Source organism: Oncorhynchus gorbuscha, unplaced genomic scaffold (assembly GCF_021184085.1).
Source record: "Oncorhynchus gorbuscha isolate QuinsamMale2020 ecotype Even-year unplaced genomic scaffold, OgorEven_v1.0 Un_scaffold_3924, whole genome shotgun sequence".
NCBI classification, from domain to species: Eukaryota; Metazoa; Chordata; class Actinopteri; order Salmoniformes; family Salmonidae; genus Oncorhynchus; species Oncorhynchus gorbuscha.
In genome coordinates this window covers 28,563-41,210 of record NW_025748061.1, presented here as the reverse complement: position 1 = coordinate 41,210, position 12,648 = coordinate 28,563, and the positions used below count along the sequence as shown (strand labels likewise).

Here is a 12,648-nt window from a genome sequence, read left to right as displayed (position 1 = left end):
GCAATTGAAATCCACTCCATATTTCCCTCTGACAATTGAAATCCACTCCATCTTTCCCTCTAGCAATTGAAATCCACTCCATCTTTCCCTCTAACAATTGAAATCCACTCCATATTTCCCTCTAACAATTGAAATCCACTCCATCTTTCCCTCTAACAATTGAAATCCACTCCATCTTTCCCTCTAGCAATTGAAATGAGCTGAAACACTGACACCACTGTTTTAGTTTCAGGAAACCCACACCGCTATGAGCGTCACTTCACATTTGCTACACACACTGGTTGTGAAACTGTGGGTTTCCACAGAATAAACTGGCAAAGTGGTTTAATCACTTACCCATTTAGCATGTACTGGTCCCCCTGCTCTGTATAGGTCCCCATATCATCCACCCTGTGAGTGAGATCAGATGATTATTTCAGCACTGAATGGGTACCTCCAGGAACTAGTGTTTCTTGCAAAACAAGACAGCCTGCTGGCTCATCTGCCTTTCTCATGAGGAAGTCTGTTGATGTGGGTGGGTGTGTTTGTATGTCAGTGAATTCACCCTCTTCCTGTCCCTACAGGTTTTTCTGCATTTCAGCAGGACCTGTTGTGGTTGCTTCCCTATTGCCTAAGGCTAAGCTCACCTGGGCAGCTATGGTGCTTAGTCGGCAGATTGAAACATGTTTAGCTAGAGCCTCGCAGATAGAAATGCACTGCATAGAATAAACAGAAACATTTGCACTCTGCATAATGGAGGCTTGTCCAGTCTATACATTTCATTTCTATCTGCAGCGTTTCTAAACATTGCATCCCATTGAATGTGCCTCAGTTCTCCCAGTCAGGGAGGAGTTAAGGACAATAGGGAGGTAGGCTTGGGCGATATTCCTTTTATACCAGGGTATTTAGAAAATACCAACGGCATGATTTTCAATACCATTATTTGGGTTGGGGCCACCAGCGCCTCGCAGGGCCTGCCACGTTGAAACTTAAGTATAAGTATAAGAAATACATGATATCCAGCTCTGGGCTCCAGCTATGCATTTGGTTTGCTAACTTGCTAAGTGGCTAGATGTCAAGATCAAGCTTCTTGGTTACAATAGAAACATTCAATGCACTCCTGGATCAAGAACCCTGTTGCCTAATTTATTTTGTGCGTAAAGAATAAGTGAGCACTTCCGGTACAACAAACCCCAGTGTGGTACAGAAACGGTATGAACATTTGGATACGGCCAAACTCTAGAGGAAGGTAGACAGTAGATCCCACACTGGGAGGAACTTCCATGGTCCCAACATCACAACTACTGAGTTGAAATAACATGGACAAAACAGGATAAGAAACTTTAATACTATTAAATCATTTTCAAACATTTCAGGTGAAACCATTACATTTCCAAATTATTAAAAAGGTCAAACTGACATTTTTCACTTGATTGTCCTTCATAACATAACATCTGCTAATGGTCTAACCTTGACTGAAATCTACTCTACCTTTCAGTGCAGATTATGGCTACATCTCAAACACTGTTCTCATCAGTTTTAGAGCATTTTATGAAATAAATAGTTATTTAACTAGACTACATCAGGCCTGGAAGTACCTTGGTTCTGAGGAGTCCTAGTTTCAGATAAGAGATCAAAGTATTATATTCTAAATAACATCAGGAATATCATTGGTACCAAGTGTTTTAACACAATCCAACGGAAGTTACTGTATCTTCGTGCGATACAATTGCATATAATCAGATAATTCTTAAATAAATTGTTTACATACATTTGCAGTATACAAAATCTTTCATTTGGGGAAGAATCAGTATTATAATGGTGTTTTGAATCAGAAGAACATTCAGAACTGATTTATTATCAATAAAACCGTCAAGGAATAATGTCTAGCTATCTCTAGCAATAACTATTCAACACAAACACTTTACTTCAACGTCAAACTGCTTATCAATTATGTCAAATCAACACTGCATATCATGCAGAGTAACACTTCATTTGGACAGTCCATTTGTAGATGCTCTACAGACTATCACATTTCAGCCCCAACTATGTACTAAGCGCCAACCCTTAACCAAACCCTAAACTTAACTTTGACCCTATCCCCAACTAACTAATAACCCTTACCTAAGCTTAGTAAGTTGCTTATCAACAGATCGTTCTACAGCTGGACTATCCAAAATAAAGTGGGGCCACATATTGGTTTAGGCATCTATCACAAAAATGTTCATATACACATTAGTCTAGGCTGCACACACACTCTTGGGGAGAAGAGAGAGACAGCAAAATCTATTTCCCGGAAACATAACAACTGGGAGTATTTTTCCATTAACAGAGTTCCAATTAAATTATTCCCATTCAAGGATGAAAGCATCGGTGTCACTAATATTTTTTTTTAACCTTTATTTAACTAGGCAAGTCAGTTAAGAACAAATTCTTATTACAATATCGGCCTACCCGACCAAACCTTAACCTAGACGACGTTGGGACAATTGTGCGCCGCCCGGACTCCCAATCACGACCAGTTGTGATACAGCCAGGAATCAAACCAGGGTATGTAGTGACGCCTCTCTAGCACTGAGATGCAGTGCCTTGGACACATACGCCACTCGGAACCCCTCCCCCATATAAAGCACGGGTGTCACTAACGTAAAAACACGGGTGTCACTAGCGTAAAGCACGGGTGTCACTAACGTAAAGCACGGGTGTCACTAACGTAAAAGCACGGGTGTCACTAACGTAGCACGGAGTGTCACTAATATTTTCAATGCATATCCATCATCTCCAATATGATTGCCAGTGGATTGTTTATTCCTCTGGATTGGGAACAGTGTGCCTCCCAGTCCTCATTCCAGCGGATCAATGTTGTGCCGAGCTCAACACCCTGCACAGTCACAAACAATCTGTTCTGACTGGTCTGAATCCTGTTGCGAGAACTCTGGCCATCCAGCTGTTATACAGGTTAGTGAGCTTGGGTGCTCCGCTGACCACCAGGAGTGTGAGTGACATCAGAGTCCCCCTGCGTTCTCCTCTTCGCTGGCCATCTTGCTGAACTTCTCCGTCAGAGCTTCAGCGCTGATCTTGGGCAGTCCGTTGTCAAGGACAGCCCTCCACCAGACTGTTCATAGGGGTGGGGGAAGTAGGAGTCCTCTATCCCAGCGTCCTCAGTGTACGCTCGTTGCTGTGGTACCTCGTAACTCTCCTCTAGGGTCCCACAATGCACCTCTCTTCGCTCCCTGTCCCTCAGGAAGTCCTTGATGATGGGCAGCACCCCCTTCCTGGAGGCCAACGTGTTGCCCTGGAGGTAAGCCCTGATGTCTGAGTAAGGGCTGCTCATTGGACTCAGGCTCAGACTGGGTCTCTGGGCTTGCTCCAAGGCTTGGCTCATCTGCAGGACAACAAAGACCATGTCAAAAAAAAAACAAAAAAACCCTGGCAACCCAAAGCTTACTATCAACTCTTCATAATGACTTACTTTAACTCTAGATAGTCAACACTATGGGATCATGTCTGATTGGGATGGTGTAGATCTACCTCCCCCCTGTAGAGGTGCTGGAGCTGTAGACGGCCAGCTGCCTGAAGGGCTCCTTGTTATCATTGAAGGAGATCGTCATAGCCACCACCAGGTTGTAGCTGTGCTTGTGGCAGAACTCACATAGCTCTTGCTGTAAGCTTCGTCTCTGTAGAAAAGCCTGAGGGACAACATTTATAGATATTACAGTTTGTTTGTAAATCTCAGTATGAACTCAAGTGCAGCTGTTGAGTCCCTTTTATAAGTTCACATGAAGAGACAGGCACAGGGTTAAAGTGCCTTTACTTGTGGGTGGTTCCACCTGATTGCACATGTGGGGGGTGATCTTTATGAACTAGGTGAAACATCCCACCTTCACATTTTGAGTGTCTGAAGGGTGCGTCAGGCAGTAACAACAGTGAAGTGTCTGAAGGGTGCATCAGGCAGTAACAACAGTGAAGTGTCTGAAGGGTGCATCAGGCAGTAACAACAGGGAAGTGTCTGAAGGGTGCATCAGGCAGTAACAACAGTGAAGTGTCTGAAGGGTGCATCAGGCAGTAACAACAGGGAAGTGTCTGAAGGGTGCATCAGGCAGTAACAACAGTGAAGTGTCTGAAGGGTGCATCAGGCAGTAACAACAGGGAAGTGTCTGAAGGGTGCGTCAGGCAGTAACAACAGTGAAGTGTCTGAAGGGTGCATCAGGCAGTAACAACAGGGAAGGGTGCGTCAGGCAGTAACACAGAGAGTGTCTGATCAGGCAGTAACAACAGGGAAGTGTCTGAAGGGTGTGTCAGGCAGTAACAACAGGGAAGTGTCTGAAGGGTGCATCAGGCAGTAACAACAGGGAAGTGTCTGAAGGGTGCATCAGGCAGTAACAACAGGGAAGTGTCTGAAGGGTGCATCAGGCAGTAACAGGCAGTAGCAGTGAAGTGTCTGAAGGGTGGTCGTAACAGGGAAGTGTCTGAGGTAAGGCAGTAACAACTGGGAAGTGTCTGAAGGGTGTGTCAGGCAGTAACAACAGGGAAGTGTCTGAAGGGTGCGTCAGGCAGTAACTCAGGAAGTGTCAAGGGTGGGGCAAACAACAGGGAAGTGTCTGAAGGGTGTGTCAGGCAGTAACTCAGGGAAGTGTCTGAAGGTGTGTCAGGCAGTAACATGGGGAAGTGTCTGAAGGGTGTGTCAGGCAGTAACTCAGGGAAGTGTCTGAAGGGTGCGTCAGGCAGTAACAACAGTGGTGTCTGAAGGGTGCGTCAGGCAGTAACTCAGGGAAGTGTCTGAAGGGTGCGTCAGGCAGTAACAACAGGGAAGTGTCTGGCAAGGGTGTCTGAAGGGTGCAGGCAGTAACAACAGGGAAGTGTCTGAAGGGTGTGTCAGGCAGTAACTCAACAGTCAGGCAGTAACAACAGGGAAGTGTCTGAAGGGTGCGTCAGGCAGTAACTCAGGGAAGTGTCTGAAGGGTGCGTCAGGCAGTAACAAGTGGTGTCTGAAGGGTGTGTCAGGCAGTAACAACAGGGAAGTGTCTGAAGGGTGTCAGGCAGTAACAACAGTGGTGTCAGGGTGTGTCAGGCAGTAACAACAGGGAAGTGTCTGAAGGGGTGCGTCAGGCAGTAACAACAGTGGTGTCTGAAGGGTGCGTCAGGCAGTAACTCAGGGAAGTGTCTGAAGGGTGTGTCAGTAACAGGCAGTGCGTCAACAACAGGGAAGTGTCTGAAGGGTGTGTCAGGCAGTAACAACAGGGAAGTGTCTGACGGGAAGTGTGTCAGGCAGTAACAACAGGGAAGTGTCTGAAGGGTGTGTCAGGCAGTAACTCAGGGAAGTGTCTGAAGGGTGCGTCAGGCAGTAACAAACAGTGGTGTCTGAAGGTCTGTCAGGCAGTAACTCAGGGAAGTGTCTGAAGGGTGTGTGGCAGTAGCATGGGGAAGTGTCTGAAGGGAAGTGTCTGAAGGGTGTGTCAGGCAGTAACTGTCAGGGAAGTGTCTGAAGGGTGTGTCAGGCAGTAGCATGGGGAAGTGTCTGAAGGGTGTGTCAGGCAGTAACAGGGCTGAGTCAGTAACAACAGGGGAAGTGTCTGAAGGGTGCGTAGCAGTGTCTGAGTAGGCAGTAACAACAAGGGAAGTGTCTGAAGGGTGTGTCAGGCAGTAACAAAGTGTCAAGGGAAGTGTCTGAAGGGTGTGTCAGGCAGTAACAACAGGGAAGTGTCTGAAGGGTGGGAAGTGTCGTCAGGCAGTAACAACAGTGGTGTCTGAAGGGTGTGTCAGGCAGTAACTCAGGGAAGTGTCTGAAGGGTGCGTCAGGCAGTAACAACAGGGAAGTGTCTGAAGGGTGTGTCAGGCAGTAACAACAGGGAAGTGTCTGAAGGGTGCGTCAGGCAGTAACAACAGGGTGCGTCAAGTAACTCAGGAAGTGTCTGAAGGGTGTGTCAGGCAGTAACAACAGGGAAGTGTCTGAAGGAAGTGTCTGTGTCAGGCAGTAACTGAAGGGTGTGTCAGGGGAAGTGTCTGAAGGGTGCATCAGGCAGTAACTCAGGGAAGTGTCTGAAGGGTGGTCAGTAACTCAGGGAAGTGTCAGGCAGTAACTACATTTAGGCAGTAACTCAGGGAAGTGTCTGAAGGGTTTAACTCAGGGAAGTGTCTGAAGGGTGCGTCAGGCAGTAACTCAGGGAAGTGTCTGAAGGGTGTGTCAGGCAGTAACTCAGGGAAGTGTCTGAAGGGTCGTCAGGCAGTAACTCAGGGAAGTGTCTGAAGGGTGCGTCAGGCAAACTGGGAAGTGTCAAGGGTTCAGGCAGTAACTCAGGAAGTGTCTGAAGGGGTGACAGTAACTCAGGGGAAGTGTCTGAAGGGTGCGTCACAGTAACTCAGGGAAGTGTCTGAAGGGTGCGTCAGGCAGTAACAATGTCTGAAGTGGGGTGTGTCAGGCAGTAACAACAGGGGTGTCTGAAGGGTGTGTCAGTGCAGTAACTCAGGGAAGTGTCTGAAGGGTGTGTCAGGCAGGCAGTAGCAGTAACAACAGGGAAGTGTCTGAAGGGTGTGTCTGAAGGGTGTCAGGGAAGTGTCTGAAGGGTGAAGTAGGGGAAGTGTCTGAAGGGGTGTGTCAGGCAGTAACAACAGGGAAGTGTCTGAAGGGTGTGTCAGGCAGTAGCATGGGGGAAAGGCTCTGATAACTTGAGGACTGTGTTCAGTTTAGATCTGAAAATGAGATTCTGTAAAGAATTCATAGGTGAAACATGCATTGTGAGATGGTATACTGCAGTAGAACTGGGTACATGATAGTATTTGAACCATGTTATTATCCACCAGTAGTACGTGTAACCTTGTGTTGTATCACATATTGAATAGTTAAGATGCACACCCACCTCCAGTGTCATATATATCACACTGACTGCCAGTCTTAAATCTCCTTCTGATGCCACCTTCATGTCTTTCAGAAGCATCTGTTCTGTGGTAAGACCTGGGAACAAGGGAATACGAGCTAAAAACATTGTCGGTCTCCCTCTCCTTCATACTTAAATATGGCATTGATATCATGGGATGCCCATCGTTCTAATCTGAGAGGCAAAAACCACATCCACAAGGCTGAGCTTCAGGTATTAATCCTGGGGTGTTTACCTGACACGTCAAATTTAGCATTCTGCAAGGACTGGAAGAGGACGCCCTTGGTGGCAGGTTGGGGAAGTGCGTCTCCAGGAGGCCAGCGTACTGGCTGTCTTTAGGGGTGACTTTCCCTGCCTCTGGGGCCATGTTCACACAGTCTAACACTATGGTGCCTGTGATCACAAAGAACAGGATGTCAGTCTCGTCACACAGTGATGCAGTTAAAGGCATAGTTCACTTAATACTGACATGATTTCCACATACATCAGTTATATTTCTGGTTACCATATAAGAGCTGGGCCACCTGTTGGTCGAGGACTTCAGGGGCTTTCTGGATGATCCGTTCTGCCACCAGGGTGGAGCAGGAGCCCACCGTCTCCACGGTAACGGGACAGGAGGGAGAGGGCTTCCTCTCCAGGAGGTGATGGTCGATCACCTCCAACACCGCCTCTTCTAGATCACAGTCAGAGCTGCAACAGACAGCCACACAGTCAGAGCTGCAACAGACAGCCACACAGTCAGAGCTGCAACAGACAGCCACACAGTCAGACTTCAGTCAAGCTATTTCAAGGAGTCTCTAGGTCAGTGTTGCTTTTATAGAGACACAGGTGATGATCACATGGGGAAGTGTTTACATCCTGGATGACTGTCAGTGGACAGAGGTTAGGGGGTCACGGTTGACCCTGACCTGGGCAGCACGTTGTGGTCCACCAGTGTGAGGTCCAGCCGGCCGGCCCGGTGTAGACTCCCCAGGTCCACCTCGTCCCGGAACACCAGGTCATCCTGGGAGAGGCCACTCTCTCTCAGCAGGAAGGCATTGTCCGTGCGCAGCGGAACTCTTGCCGGGAATGTTCAGAACGGGAAGAGGAACTTTCCCAGAATCAAGTGTCTGGGAGGGAGAGAGAGGTGTTATAACACCTGACGCTTTCTCTGTTGAACCATTCTCAACACATGGGTCGGGTCCAAATGATGGGGTGGGTTACGCTCACCTTGGACAGGAAGTATGCGTAGGCCAGAGCTGACACCATGGAGTCCAGGTCACAGGCCTCGTTCCCCAGAACCACATGGAACCCTGGGCTGCCCTCTGCGTTCCCCTGTGGAGGGTAGAGTGGGATGAAAACAGTCACAAGAATATCCAACTCCTATGAGGGAATTTACCATGAGAAAATACAGGTCAGTCTATCCATTACTCTTGCAATGAGCCTTCTAAGGCTATCAGATGTGTCTTAGTGAGTGGACAGTGCTATGTGGACAGTGCTATGTGGACAGTGCTATGTGGACAGTGCTATGTGGACAGTGCTATGTGGACAGTGCTATGTGGACAGTGCTATGTGGACAGGTTGTGTGTGTGTTGTAATGTCAATGCGTCATGATGATGCTGATCACAGGAGATTAGGTACTCTCGGTTCTGCACAATGTCCCCCATCCTAGAGTAAAACCCTGTTTGAATAGCCTTCTGAAGGGTCAATGGCAGATCCCAGTGTAGCCTAAAGTGGATGAGCTAAGGCTGACTTCATTCCCCTGCCTGAAGGCTTTGGCTAGCTCTTTGTCAAACAGCCTTCGGCTAATTCCATCAATGACCTCAGTAGAGCAGACTGTGATGTAATGGCTAAGCTACATGACGGCCTGTTAACTCCACTACGTGTTTTTGTTGAATGTTTTTAATGTGGAGTTGAGAAACAAGTAGGGTGTTTCCCAGAGCACGGCCGTCTGTGACAGCAGCACGAGTCATGGGTGACAGAGCTAGGGGCTAACAGAGGCAGCTTGTTGCGATAACAAAAGCCATGTGACAATTAGCCAGTCTACAGCCTGAAGCCTAGCAGCAGGTAGCCTAGCAGTTAAGAGCATTGGGCCAGTAATCGAAACATTGCTGGTTCAAATCTACAAGCAGACTAGGTGAAAAAATAAAATCGATGTGCCCTTAGAGCAAGGCACTTAATCCTAATTGGTCCTGTAAATCGCTCTGTATAAGAGTGTCTGCTAAAATGTTCCCAGTCAGTGAGAGGGGTCATTAACACCCCCCAACACTCAGTAGTACTGTATGGAGGTATAGGGAAGGGACATCAGCCATCTGTTGCAGATCAAGAGTAAACAGAGTACTGAAGTAACTCAACTAGACAGGTGAAAGAAAATTCTCAGGAGCATCTACGATATAACCAGTCTCATCCATCTACGATATAACCCAGTCTCATCTATCCACGGTATAACATCTCATCTACCCACGGTACAACCCAGTCTCATCTACCCACGGTACAACCCAGTCTCATCTACCCACGGTACAACCCAGTCTCATCTACCCACGGTACAACCCAGTCTCATCTACCCACGGTACAACCCAGTCTCATCTATCCACGGTACAACCCAGTCTCATCTATCCACGGTACAACCCAGTCTCATCTATCCACGGTACAACCCAGTCTCATCTATCCACGGTACAACCCAATCTCATCTATCCACGGTACAACCCAGTCTCATCTATCCACGGTACAACCCAGTCTCATCTATCCACGGTACAACCCAGTCTCATCTATCCACGGTACAACCCAGTCTCATCTATCCACGGTACATCTCATCTATCCACGGTACAACCCAGTCTCATCTATCACGGTACAACCCAGTCTCATCTATCCACGGTACAACCCAGTCTCATCTATCCACGATACAACCCAGTCTCATCTATCACGGTACAACCCAGTCTCATCTATCCACGGTACAACCCAGTCTCATCTATCCACGGTACAACCCAGTCTCATCTATCCACGGTACAACCCAGTCTCATCTATCCACGGTACAACCCAGTCTCATCTACGGTACAACCCAGTCTCATCTATCCACGGTACAACCCAGTCTCATCTATCCACGGTACAACCCAGTCTCATCTATCCACGGTACAACCCAGTCTCATCTATCCACGGTACAACCCAGTCTCATCTATCCACGGTACAACCCAGTCTCATCTATCCACGGTACAACCCAGTCTCATCTATCCGGTACAACCCAGTCTCATCTATCCACGGTACAACCCAGTCTCATCTATCACGGTACAACCCAGTCTCATCTATCCACGGTACAACCCAGTCTCATCTATACCACTCATCTATCCACGGTACAACCCAGTCTCATCTATCCACGGTACAACCCAGTCTCATCTATCCACGGTCTCTCATCTATCCACGGTACAACCCAGTCTCATCTATCCACGGTACAACCCAGTCTCATCTATCCACGGTACAACCCAGTCTCATCTATCCACGATACAACCCAGTCTCATCTATCCACGATACAACCCAGTCTCATCTATCCACGATACAACCCAGTCTCATCTATCCACGATACAACCCAGTCTCATCTATCCACAACCCAGTCTCATCTACAATACAACCCAGTCTCATCTATCCACGATACAACCCAGTCTCATCTATCCACGATACAACCCAGTCTCATCTATCCACGATACAACCCAGTCTCATCTATCCACGATACAACCCAGTCTCATCTATCCACGGTACAACCCAGTCTCATCTATCCACGATACAACCCAGTCTCATCTATCCGGTACAACCCAGTCTCATCTATCCACGATACAACCCAGTCTCATCTATCCACGATACAACCCAGTCTCATCTATCCACGATACAACCCAGTCTCATCTATCCACGATACAACCCAGTCTCATCTATCCTGATACAGTCTCATCTATCACGATACAACCCAGTCTCATCTATCCACGATACAACCCAGTCTCATCTATCCACGATACAACCCAGTCTCATCTATCACGATACAACCCAGTCTCATCTATCCACCAACCCAGTCTCATCTATCCACGATACAACCCAGTCTCATCTATCCATGATGTTTTCAGATTGATACAGGAGGAGTGGAAGCCACTGTTAACTATTGAAATGCACCTCACCTGTCTTTCAGTTCCCATTAGACTTCTCTCTCAACCCAGCCTCCCCATGTACACACTGGATAGTACATCTGTGCTGGTGCTGACTTCTCTTCCCCGTCACTGAACACCGAGTAAATAAGGTGTGACGCTCTGAGGCGCTATAAACACCATCTGATCTCACTAATCTTGATAGGGCTTGTTTTGAACCCAAACAGTGCTCTTTTCACTTAAGGTCAAGAGCACGACATCAAGACCCTGAAATTAAAGCCACCGTGTAACTGTAAGTATGGCAGACATGCAAAGCAAAAAAATGCACGTGGGCATATTGACACCTGACAGGCACCTGACAGGCAGCTGACCCTACAAGAAATGTACTTTCATGGCCCATTACAATTGAACAATTATATTTGTTTGAATATCACTTAAATATATTAATGCATATATATCATGCAACATAATGAAGCAGTGTATGATTTACATTTAACACAATTATGTGATCACGTGACAATGCTAATTTGCCTGGCTAGCCAACTAGCTAGCTGTAATTACAGTCTATGTACAGTACAGTTCAAATGTAGTTAGTGTACGGTGACAACTGTCTCAGTCTGATCTAATTTGATGCGCATGCACGAGCCCACACGCAACACCGGGACCATGCGGCAGGCTGCTGTCACATTGCCCTACTGTTTTTCAATGACAAGTCTTTCGACTTGATCTAGTCGGAATTTAATGTCTAGCTACCTTTCTCCTGATATCTCTGAAAACCCCACTAATTTGTGCATCAAATGTACATGTCGAAGTTATTTAGAAGACTACATAACTAGCTAACGGTAGCCGTTAAGACAAACTAAACAATGAAAATGGATAAAGCAAACAAACGGCGCGACCACCAGAAACCGTCTATGTTCCTACCTTCAGCTCATTGCGACAGCTTTTTAAAAATATATCCATGGTTATTGGATGCACTACGTAAAGACAGTCTGAAATGAGTTTGCTAGTTGTCTTTGTTGCATATAGCTAACGTTAGCTGTATCTGCACGTCTCAGGAATGAAAAGACTGCACTGTAAGTTTGAAATGTTAATGCCCAAGAGTCGTGCGTGACTCGTCTTGGGCTGACGTGACGTTCAAAGACGTGACGTAGTATTGTGGGTAGTGTAGTATCAAATATTGGTTTACAAACTGGTAGTTTCAAAGAGGTTGTAGCAAAGATGTTTTATAACTATAAACCAAGATAGACCACAGCCTCTCGTTTCCAATGGGAACAAATGGGCCAAGGGGCAGAGCCAAATACGAGCTAGCGGGATCCTATTGGCCCGTTCTAGCGTTATCTTCATATTTCCGCCAGGGAACGCCTACTCTGAAATGCGCGTGTGCAATAACTTACTTTGCATTTTGCACTCCTTCTAAACAACGCGACTTTTGAAAACTTTTGCAAAGGGTAAAGTCTACAAACCGTAGTCCACTCTGTTCATAACATATTCCAGTTTTGGGAACAGAAAACTATATTGAGATCAAATGTTTCATTGGTGGTGATTGGAAACGCTAAGCGGATGCTTCACATTTAAACATTTAGGGTAACTTACTCAGCAGGTTAGGACAACTTACGCAGTTAGTTTAGGAGAATAGGTTAAGGTTATGAAAAGGGTTAGGGTGAGCTATAATTAACCTGATGCAACTC

General features: G+C 46.8%; 1 pseudogene; it reads right to left on the bottom strand.

Moving 5' to 3' along the window:
- Positions 1-2,731: 2,731 nt before the first annotated feature.
- Positions 2,732-12,099, bottom strand: LOC124028261 (annotated as a pseudogene).
- Between the last annotated feature and the right edge of the window lie 549 nt (positions 12,100-12,648).